Source organism: Thalia democratica, chromosome 4 (assembly GCF_965202585.1).
Source record: "Thalia democratica chromosome 4, ktThaDemo2.hap1.1, whole genome shotgun sequence".
Taxonomy (NCBI): domain Eukaryota; kingdom Metazoa; phylum Chordata; class Thaliacea; order Salpida; family Salpidae; genus Thalia; species Thalia democratica.
Genome location: NC_139168.1, coordinates 56,643,554 through 56,653,238, shown reverse-complemented (window position 1 = coordinate 56,653,238; position 9,685 = coordinate 56,643,554). Strand labels below are relative to the sequence as shown.

Below are 9,685 nucleotides of genomic sequence, written 5' to 3'. Positions count from 1 at the left end.
TTATTAAAAACAAACGCAACATCGTTCTTTAACTGAAAAATCTATACTTATTTTACCCAATACATATAATAAGGCTTTTGTTCTTCGTTTATTAGCTATTCCAAGAGGTAAAGTTACTCTTCTTAAATCGTTACAGAATACATAAAAAAGTTTTAAGCAAAACATAAGCAAGTATTGTAAAACATATTAACTTAAATAATCTAAAAAGATGTAAAAACAATAAATTTTACAGCCTAAAATCAATAATAATAGTAGAACAAAAGCCTAAGTAAAATACTCAAACTACGTCAAATGAAAAAGCAACATTATTAACAATTCACTGACTAGCACTTTTTTATTTTCGTTTACTAAATTTAAGTTAATAAAAAACATATTTCTTTAAGTCTTAATTATATACGACCTAATGCCTAAAACTTACTCATCTCTCAGTAAGTAATTTAAAATAATTTTTGTCAGTCAACAAAGGCATTAACCTTTTATGTCGAAAATATTTTTGTAAAATATAAATTGAAAACAAAACGAGTATTTTCTGCTTAATTATTTTATGTACCAAATGGTGCTTAAAAGTATAAGATCAAAAAACACTATTAAAACAACTTATCTTTACAAAAAGTAAATTTCTTTGTTTTTAACAAAACTAAAATTATTTTTTTCTAAAGTTACCTTAGAATCAGATAGAAATAGCTAACATACCTTTTTAATTTTAATCAACAGGGTTGAGAATGAAAATACTGTTGAAAAAATTATGTGACAAGGATGTAATCTCTTTTTCTATAATATAGTTTGAAATAAACTGCAACGTAAACTATTATCACAACAATCACTAATTAAATTTACACAATATTTGTAGTACCCCATAAAAGTTTTGATGCCATACGAATTTAAACATGGAATACAAAGTTTTTGTTGAAAAAAATATCATAAAACCTATGTAAAGTAACAGTGAGTTCCTTTTTAAAGTTCACGTTTTATACTTAGTAACAAATAAAAAAGTTCATTGTAAATGAGTTTTTAAAAAAAGATGAAATTGCTTTAAAATAATTTAACAAAACAGGGTTACTGCTTGAAAGAAAATAATAACCATTCAAATGCATTAAGTTAAAGGTTTTAAACAGAATACTTAAAATTCAATTGATTCTACTGACTCAGTGGCAATATTAAACTAATCATGAATCTTAAAGTTAAATACTTTTTACAGGTGAAAAAAGTTAAGTAGTCGCTATTTTTAGAACTGTTTTTGTTCTAATGTCAAAAGCATAACATTTTCAATAAAAATTCTATATTTGTTATAAATTGCTTAAAATGAAGTAAAAACCCAAGTAGCTTAGTATGAGTTAACATTTTTCCTGATTTATTTTTTGCGTATTTACTAGCTATGTAAAAATAATTATTTGAAATTTTAAACCTATCAATAATTATTGTATTGACAAAATTGAAAGGTAAGCAAAGGTATACTTTGTAAGTTTTATTACTATGAACTAAAAAAAAAATTTCAGTTATATAACATCAAAGTATAAAAAGCTAAAACTAATAAGTATAACAACGTATATTAGTTTTTTTGATCAGCTTTTATTTAGTTACTAAATAGCTAAAGATGATACAACTACAATTCTGTTAAATGTTTTAAAAGATTTTATTTAATATTTACATTTAGTTTTTCATTATAAAAAGAAACTGACACACTTATTAAAAAAATTGAGCATTTTGTTTTAAAGTTCTGATTGATACTAAATTGTTTGTACCTTTTTTAATTAAATATTTATAAGTCAACATGTTTTTTACAAGAAATTAAGAGTACAAAAAATAAATTCATTTGATTTTATACAAACTATATGAAAACCACAAGCAAATAAAATTTTAACAAAATATTGTTTTTTTTGATGACTAAAAAGTTATAAGAAAGTTCTCAAAAAAAATTTAATAGCATTTTAATCAAAATTAAATTTTGACTATCTTTACTTTAAGCTTAGGTAAAAACTTCTGAATGAAGATATAATTACATTTTATTACGAAAACTAAACACAATCGGAAAAAAAATCAAATCGATTATGTATAAAAAACTAGCACCAAAAAAATGTACATGATTTTAGAGTTATACTTTAATGAAAATACCAATAAAATACAAAAAGACTTTTCTTACAAATCATTGTCATTTCCCATACTCCAGTCATTCATGTGTTGGTCTCCTCCATGACTGTTTAACATAGGTTCCAATGCTAAATCTCCACTTAAGTCTGGTAACGGAGCATAATTAGTATCCATAGCTCCTTGATGCTCATAATCCATTGCTTGTGGCTGCTGAGGTTGCAAAAAGCCAGGTCTTTGAGAAGAAATTTGAATCGAGCTAGCTGAAGTCTGATGAGATCTTAAGGTATTAGAGTTATAAGGTTGCCCTCCTACAAAGTTTGCATCAAACTGGTCTGATATTCTTCTATGATAATTTTCACCTTTATCTTCACTCATTCTGAATAAGGCTGCAGCTGCATAAGTTGCCACTCCTTCGTTTCTGGAATGAATGAGATCAGTCAATGGAGCAGAAGCCCCTGCATTTTCAATCATAACAGCTTTTTGTTTATCTTGAGCAAGTTCACACAAAACTCCAGCAGCAACACGCTGAACATTTTCTACATTAGAATGTAATAACTGAATAAACAACGGTATTGTGTTAAGGTTTGTCATAAGATCTCTTGAAGCTTCTTCTCTAGCTAAAATATGAAGTGCTCCAGATGCTCCTTCAACAATTTCTTCCATTCGTACCCCACCCTCCATACATCCTGTTGCTAATGATCCAATATTTCCTCTGTTTAAACATTCATGATAAGCATTCATCAAAAGTTGAACCAATCGTGGTATAACTCCATGTTCCCTTAATGGGGCATGGTTATCACTGCTAAGAGCTAAATTTCTTATTAGACCAATCACAGCTTTAATAAGAGGCCATTTAGATGGAGGGTTAAGTAACTTTACTAGTACTGGAAGTCCAAAATGCATTCTAACAGCCTTTTGAGCTGTTTCAGCATCTGTGTGTCGTGAAGTAAGGTGTCTCAGAGCGCAAATACAAGGTTCAATTATATCTACATGAGATTGATCAGCATGCATGACTGTTTGCACTAATGCTTCAATACCTCCTACTTGACAAACTTTAATTTTATTGTTCATATTATTGCATGTCAAATTACTCAAAATACCTGCTGCACATGTCACAACATTAATATCATTTGACTGCAGTATTCTCACAAGAGTTTCAAGTAAGTTTTCAATATTTTCTTGTTTTGTGCCTGCATCTGACAAGTTCCTTAAGCTCCACAAACAATTTTGCATAAGCCTTTGAGATGACGCTAGCAAATGCATACCTAAAGCTTGCATTCCACCAGCAGCAACAATTGCAGGCTTATTACTGGCACAAACTGACAGAACTTTCAGTACTCTGCTAGTAGTCCACAACAGCTTTTCATAGCTATAAGTTTGCATAATACGAACAAGTTCTTGAGGTCCATTGCTGGCTAAAATTATACGCTTACTTTCTTGGTTTCCATATGCTAGAATTTGAAGACAATCAGTATCAATAGCTAAAAACTTGTAATTATCCTTAGATAATAATCCAACCATTTTTTGAATACCACCAGCCATTCTTACTGCGTCTTTAGCACCTTGTTGATGTAACAATAAGTTATGTAGAGTAGTTATTGCATAAAAAACAACAGATTCATTCGGAGAACTTAGCATCTGTACAAGACCTGGTATTCCACCACACTTAAATATAGACAACAGGCCTTGCGAATGATGCGATAAATTATGTAAAGTACCACTACATGCTTGTTGTACTTCTTTATCATTATTTTTTAACATAGCTTTGATTAATGAGTTAACCATATTAGAACGGTTTAATATAGCCTGTCTGCTTGCTACCTTTTTACTCATCATATGGACCATGGCTGCAGCTTGGCCAACAATATCTTTGTCATCATCATTAAGCAAACCTTGCAGGTCTGGCATAACTTTAGCTGCTACTTCTGCATCATCTTGATAGTTCATTAAATTTACTACTGCATCTTTTAAAGTTTGAGATGGTTGAGAAACTTTTTGAGTAGATGATTGTTGGGTATTAAATTGGGTGCTTTGAACTGGTGTCATAACATCTCTTGCTACTATTGGGTCAGAAAATATTGTGTTCCTCATCCTTTCACCTTGTGAGTTCATATACTGATCTTCAATTTTAGGAGCATCTTCTACTTTATAATCTCTATTCCAATCATTCATACCTTCAGTTGTGCCCCCAAGTGAAGGTGCGTTTGTTGTGGCACCAGATTGGATACCACTGTCAAAGTTCCAAGTATTGACTTGAGCTTTGCCATCATTAACGGGCAAATTTTGTAAACCATTAGACGGCGGATTTATCATTTCGTTCATACTTAAAACTTTGCCTTCAGATTTTAAACTTTTTTTTTAACAACTGAAAAAAAAAACAACTCAGTTATCAAAATTAAACTTAATATATATTGTACTGTATTTAACTTAATACACAATACTTTTTAATGACCAAAATATATGAAATACTTATGTTTAACTTTATTATACTATTAACTAAATCATCTTTCTTGTAATTTTTTTATATTTTAGTTATTATCCTAGTATTTTGAAAAAATATGGTAATGCTTGTTGCTTGTTTTATAAATGTCATTTAAGTTTTATATTTTAATGTTGTAAATTATAAAATTTTAAAAACAATATACTATCAAAATCCACCAGATCAAAATCTACCTATTTTTTTTCTTTTTTTTTTTATATATTCTATACATTTTTTGCAATTTTTATTTATCACTATCAGTGTTACTCCTCACCCTTACCCTCGATTGGTGAGCAGTTTTCAAATTTGACCTCGACTGGTAAGCAAGTGGATTTTGAACGTGTCCCTTTAAAACTATCCACAAAAGATTATATAAATACTATAAATTTTGTATTGATACTTTTTGATAACAATATTTTAGAAAATATAGTACATATTTTTATCTAAATTATATATATCATGTAAAACCAAATTACTGGGTATCATTTAATAGGATTACTTTCAATATAAAAGCAGTTTTGAATTAATTTTATTTAGTTCAGCATTTATTGACAAATTTATAAAACTACCTACCAACTTGAACAAAATACTAGCCTAGTTACTTTAAACTTATGGAGGAAGTTAAAAACAGGGTGGCTATTAGTTTTTTGGAATGTTATTCTAGGTTTTAAATATTTATTCTACTATTCCAGATTTAAAATAAGTATAAAGTTTAATATCACAAATAAAGCTTTTTATAAACCTGTATTTATAATAGTTAACAATTATTTAAAATATACTGTAAGCGACAAAACTAAAATAATATAAATATTCTCAGATCTAAAACTCTTAATATATTGTTACAGTTTATAGTTAGTTTTAAATTTTTTGTTTGTTTTTTGGTAGAATTCACTGGAATCTTTACTAAAAACATTTTTACAATGACAACAATTAAAGTAAAGAAAATACAAACTTTTAAAACAAGTATAAACTTAAAATAATGCATTTATAACTTTGTTTTTGTAAAACTTATTTTTTACAAATGTAATTCTTAAAAATGCACAATGACTTCAATTCTGTCATTTTAAAATTTATTCTTGTTTAAGTTTTCTTCCTTTTTTTATTTTTTTTACCAACATAGTCCAAATTAATTGGTAGTTTATGCTTAATTGTTTACATTTTAAATCAATTTTAAATTTTACCTTCTTATTATTTTTTCAAAATTATCAAACTATATGATTTTCCAAGATTTCAGATTTTATGGCTATCTTGTGGAAATAAGTTTGCAGCTAAGGTGTTTTTTTATTTAAAATTTGGAAACAACTCAACTAATTTCATAGTAGTGCAAAAAGTAAAACAAACTATCAAATGACTTTAAAATGTGTTATTAAAAATAGACTTAGAAAACATAATTAGTTTTAAATTTAATCTAGTTACAACTGTTTCAACACAAAATAAAAAACATTATAATAGTTTATTAAATGGAATATTAATCTTCAGCTACCAATCACAGGATGTATCATATACCATCTTGTATCTTTTGAATTAGGTAATTGTATGTAAGATTTAAACAAGTTTAAGTTATAAAACCTCATTTTTTAACTAATTTGACAAACAAGATAAATCTACTTAATCTTTTTCTGAACATAAAAAATAACTAATTGTACAACTTAAATAAACTAAAACACAAAAGAAGTTTTTACATAACAATTTTAAATAAAGAAAATCCTGAACCCTTTTAACTATAGACTGGTGTAGACAAGACAGCCTTGTCACTTAGCAAAAATGCTTGCATGAGAAAGTAAGAACTAACAGGAGTGACACCAGGCTTCCCACTAAACTTTAAGAAATTTTAAAGTATTTTTGAAACAAATTTACTCTTTTTTGAGTCTCTGATCATATTTTTATAACACATTTTTAACTCCAACTGTTAACATTATTTTTGATGATGATTTTAATATTATGATATGAGTTTAAATAGTTACAATATGAAATAACATTTTTATAATAAATGTGTAACATAAAAGTGTAACATTTGATGTTCACTAGGGTGCATATGTTGCCCTGACCTTGGAATTTTGCTTAGTAAAATTTTTTGAAGTTGGGAAATTACATAAATAGAAAGCACAAAAAAATTAGCTTCCTAGCTTTAAGCCTGTTGAAGCAAATTATTTTCGAAAATTTAAAATTATATCAAAATATTTTAAAAAGGGGAAAAAACACCACTTCACTAAAAATTTATATCTCCTACGTTTTTTGAAATAATTACCTGAAACGGTTAGGAAATGTTTCTTGCCATTTTTAGAAAATTCTTTATAAACAAAGTTTAAAAAAAAACAACTATTTTTTTTTGCTATTTTTGCATAATTTATTATTATTTTTTTATCTTTATTTTTAATTTTTTAAAACATTGTTTATACAGAATTTTCTAAATTTGGTAAGAAACACTTCCTAATCTTTTCAGGTAATTATCTCAAAAACAGAAGAAGAAAATAAATTTTTAGTGAAATAGTCTTTTTTCATCTTTAAAGCAAAATTTTGAAAAGTAATTTGCTCCAACAGGCTTAAAGCTAGGAAGCTTTTTTTTTTGTGCTGTTTATTAATGTAATTTCCCAACATCATAAAATTTTATTAAGCAAAATTCCAAAATTTTCATTTTTTAGGGGCAACAGATGCACCCTAATGTTCACTGCACTTTTTATAAGGGGATAGGCGGGTCACCTTTTATTTTACATGTTGATCTCATTTTAAAGATCTTTTACTTAGCTAACAGTGGAATTTACTGTTTTATAGAATTCCAATTAGTTATGAGGGTACAACGTCGTTAAGCTCAATAGGTTCAATATGGAAGGACAAAAGTAAAAAGGCAAAAAAAAAATACTATTTCATTAAAAATCTATGTACTCATACAACAGTTATTAAACAATCTTTCTGAAACTTCTTTTGTTTGATCTCAACTTAATAATAAACACTTCTATTGTAGGATTTTTTTCAATTTTTGAACATGATTACTTTTTTGTTTTTGTCATTAAACTCTTAAACTTTAATTTTTCAACAATTCTTACAATATTTTTTTTTAATACAAGAAAATTTTCCTGAAAATTTCAGGTTAATTAATTAAAAAATGAAGAAGATACATTTTTAGTGAATTTTTCAAAATTTAAAAAAAATTGGCAACAATAAATTTTTTCTCCATACCTTTGTATTGGAAACTTTTTACACAACTGAGATATCTCAAAAGTAAACAAACAATTTTTATATAGTAAAAAGTGTCTTATCCTATATAATTAGAGCTTTTATATAAGTTTCAATGTTAACTTTTGTAAAAAAAAATGTTGGGCCCCTGTATGCCCTAATTATCTATAGTGGACATATACATTTAAGAGTTGGAAAACCACTGACTTAAGCCACTGTTCATACTCATCTTTCATTTACTTTTAAAATAAGCTTATTTGTTGATGTTATTGTACCTTTTGTCCTATATTTTGTGTTAAAGATTTTTTTTTATTAAGTACTTAATTTAAGATTGAATAGCAATAATATTATGTTTAGTTGTTTTGAAATCTTTCATTATTGTTTTTTTCAAAACAACAAAACATATAATATATTTTAAGTTTACAGGGTTTTACACAATGAAATTTTCCTAACCCTTGTTGATAGGTGCCCAAGTAAATTGATAAATGAAGTATTTTTGTTGTAACAACATAGCCTAACATTAATAGAACTTTTTTTGACTATTTTAATTTAAAAATATTTTATAAGATATCACCTTTTGCAAATGGAAATTGAGATGTCAAAACTTAAAATTTCATGTAACCGCTACAGACTTATCTAACAGTAAACTTCTAGAATGGTAGCTCACAAAAATCATGAACTTTTGAAATACATTAAACAACAGAAACTCTCAAAGTTTAAAATAAACAGGGTTGCCATAGGATTTTTGAGAATTCTTTTTAGATTTCTTAATTTATTTCAGGTTTTTAAAAGCAAAGGTTTAAAACTTTTGTTTATTTTAGGCTAAAGTTAAATCTAAGGTAAAAATATTGAAAAGATAGTGTAATGCTAATTTAAATTTGTTTTAAAATAAAACAACAAACGATACAAGAAAATTGTAGTATGAAATTATTTTTTAAATCTAAATTTCAATAAATTACATGTTAAATTTTATGATCATTTACATTCATATTTTCCTTTGTTATTTCTAAAAGAGCTTATATAAAAACTCAAGTCAGAATTAAGTAGTAAATAAGTAGAAGAATCCTTATACCTGTATTAACAAGATATTTATTGTAAAGAGAAAACTGAAAAGGCAAAGACAATGTATTCTTGAATAAAGTCTATAATTTTTTTATCGATCATTGTTGTCTTTAACTTATAATTCATTTCAATAAATAATACCTTATACTATTAATTAGATGAAGGTATTAACAATGATAATGTTGCACCAATATCGAACTGAAATTTTAGTGATATTCATTTAATTTAGGCTCTAAAGTCTAAACCATAATTTGAGAATGTGCTTTTAACATATTAAGAAGAAACAAAGAAAAAATGTGAACGCTCACAACTATGGTCAATGGATTGGTGTGGAAAAAGACCTTTTGGTCATCTAGCCTCACACCGTATACGTGTAAATAATTTTGATGAGTTTTATTTAAAACTTTGATAAATTTTAATTTTAAGTTAAATGTATGATTTTTTTTTTTAATTTTCAACTAGTTTAGGAAATTAATTTATAAAGGAAAAAATAGTATGCACTCTTTTTTAAACCCATTACTGCCAATATTAACCATGAAAATCAAAGTTTACCATGGGCACCACACCATCTCCTCCCAAAGATTTCAATTTTTATGATCATGTACGTTCACATTTTTCTTGTTGCCCTCTCTACAAGAGCAACCCTGAAAAATGCAATAAAAAGGTTAATAATAAAACAAAAAGGGAGAAGTGGTGAAAATGCTATTACTAACATATTTTCCTTTTATAAAACTAAATGTTTAAAAAAAATAAAACAAATTAAGAAAAAAACTTGACAATTACTTAAGTAAATAAAAAATTAGTTAATAAATATCACTTAAAAATAAACAAAATAAGTTTCAACTATACTTTTTCAAAAACTTTGTTACTTTAAAACAAACT

The 9,685-nt window shown here is 26.5% G+C and overlaps 1 pseudogene across 1 annotated transcript; it reads right to left on the bottom strand.

The window, feature by feature from the left end:
• Positions 1–1,633: 1,633 nt before the first annotated feature.
• Positions 1,634–4,947, bottom strand: LOC145834993 (catenin beta-1 pseudogene; annotated as a pseudogene). Its single transcript, XR_014369807.1, has 2 exons — positions 4,848–4,947; positions 1,634–4,453 (listed from the first exon to the last, which is right to left on the bottom strand). The product of XR_014369807.1 is annotated as a catenin beta-1 pseudogene (transcript).
• Positions 4,948–9,685: the final 4,738 nt, after the last annotated feature.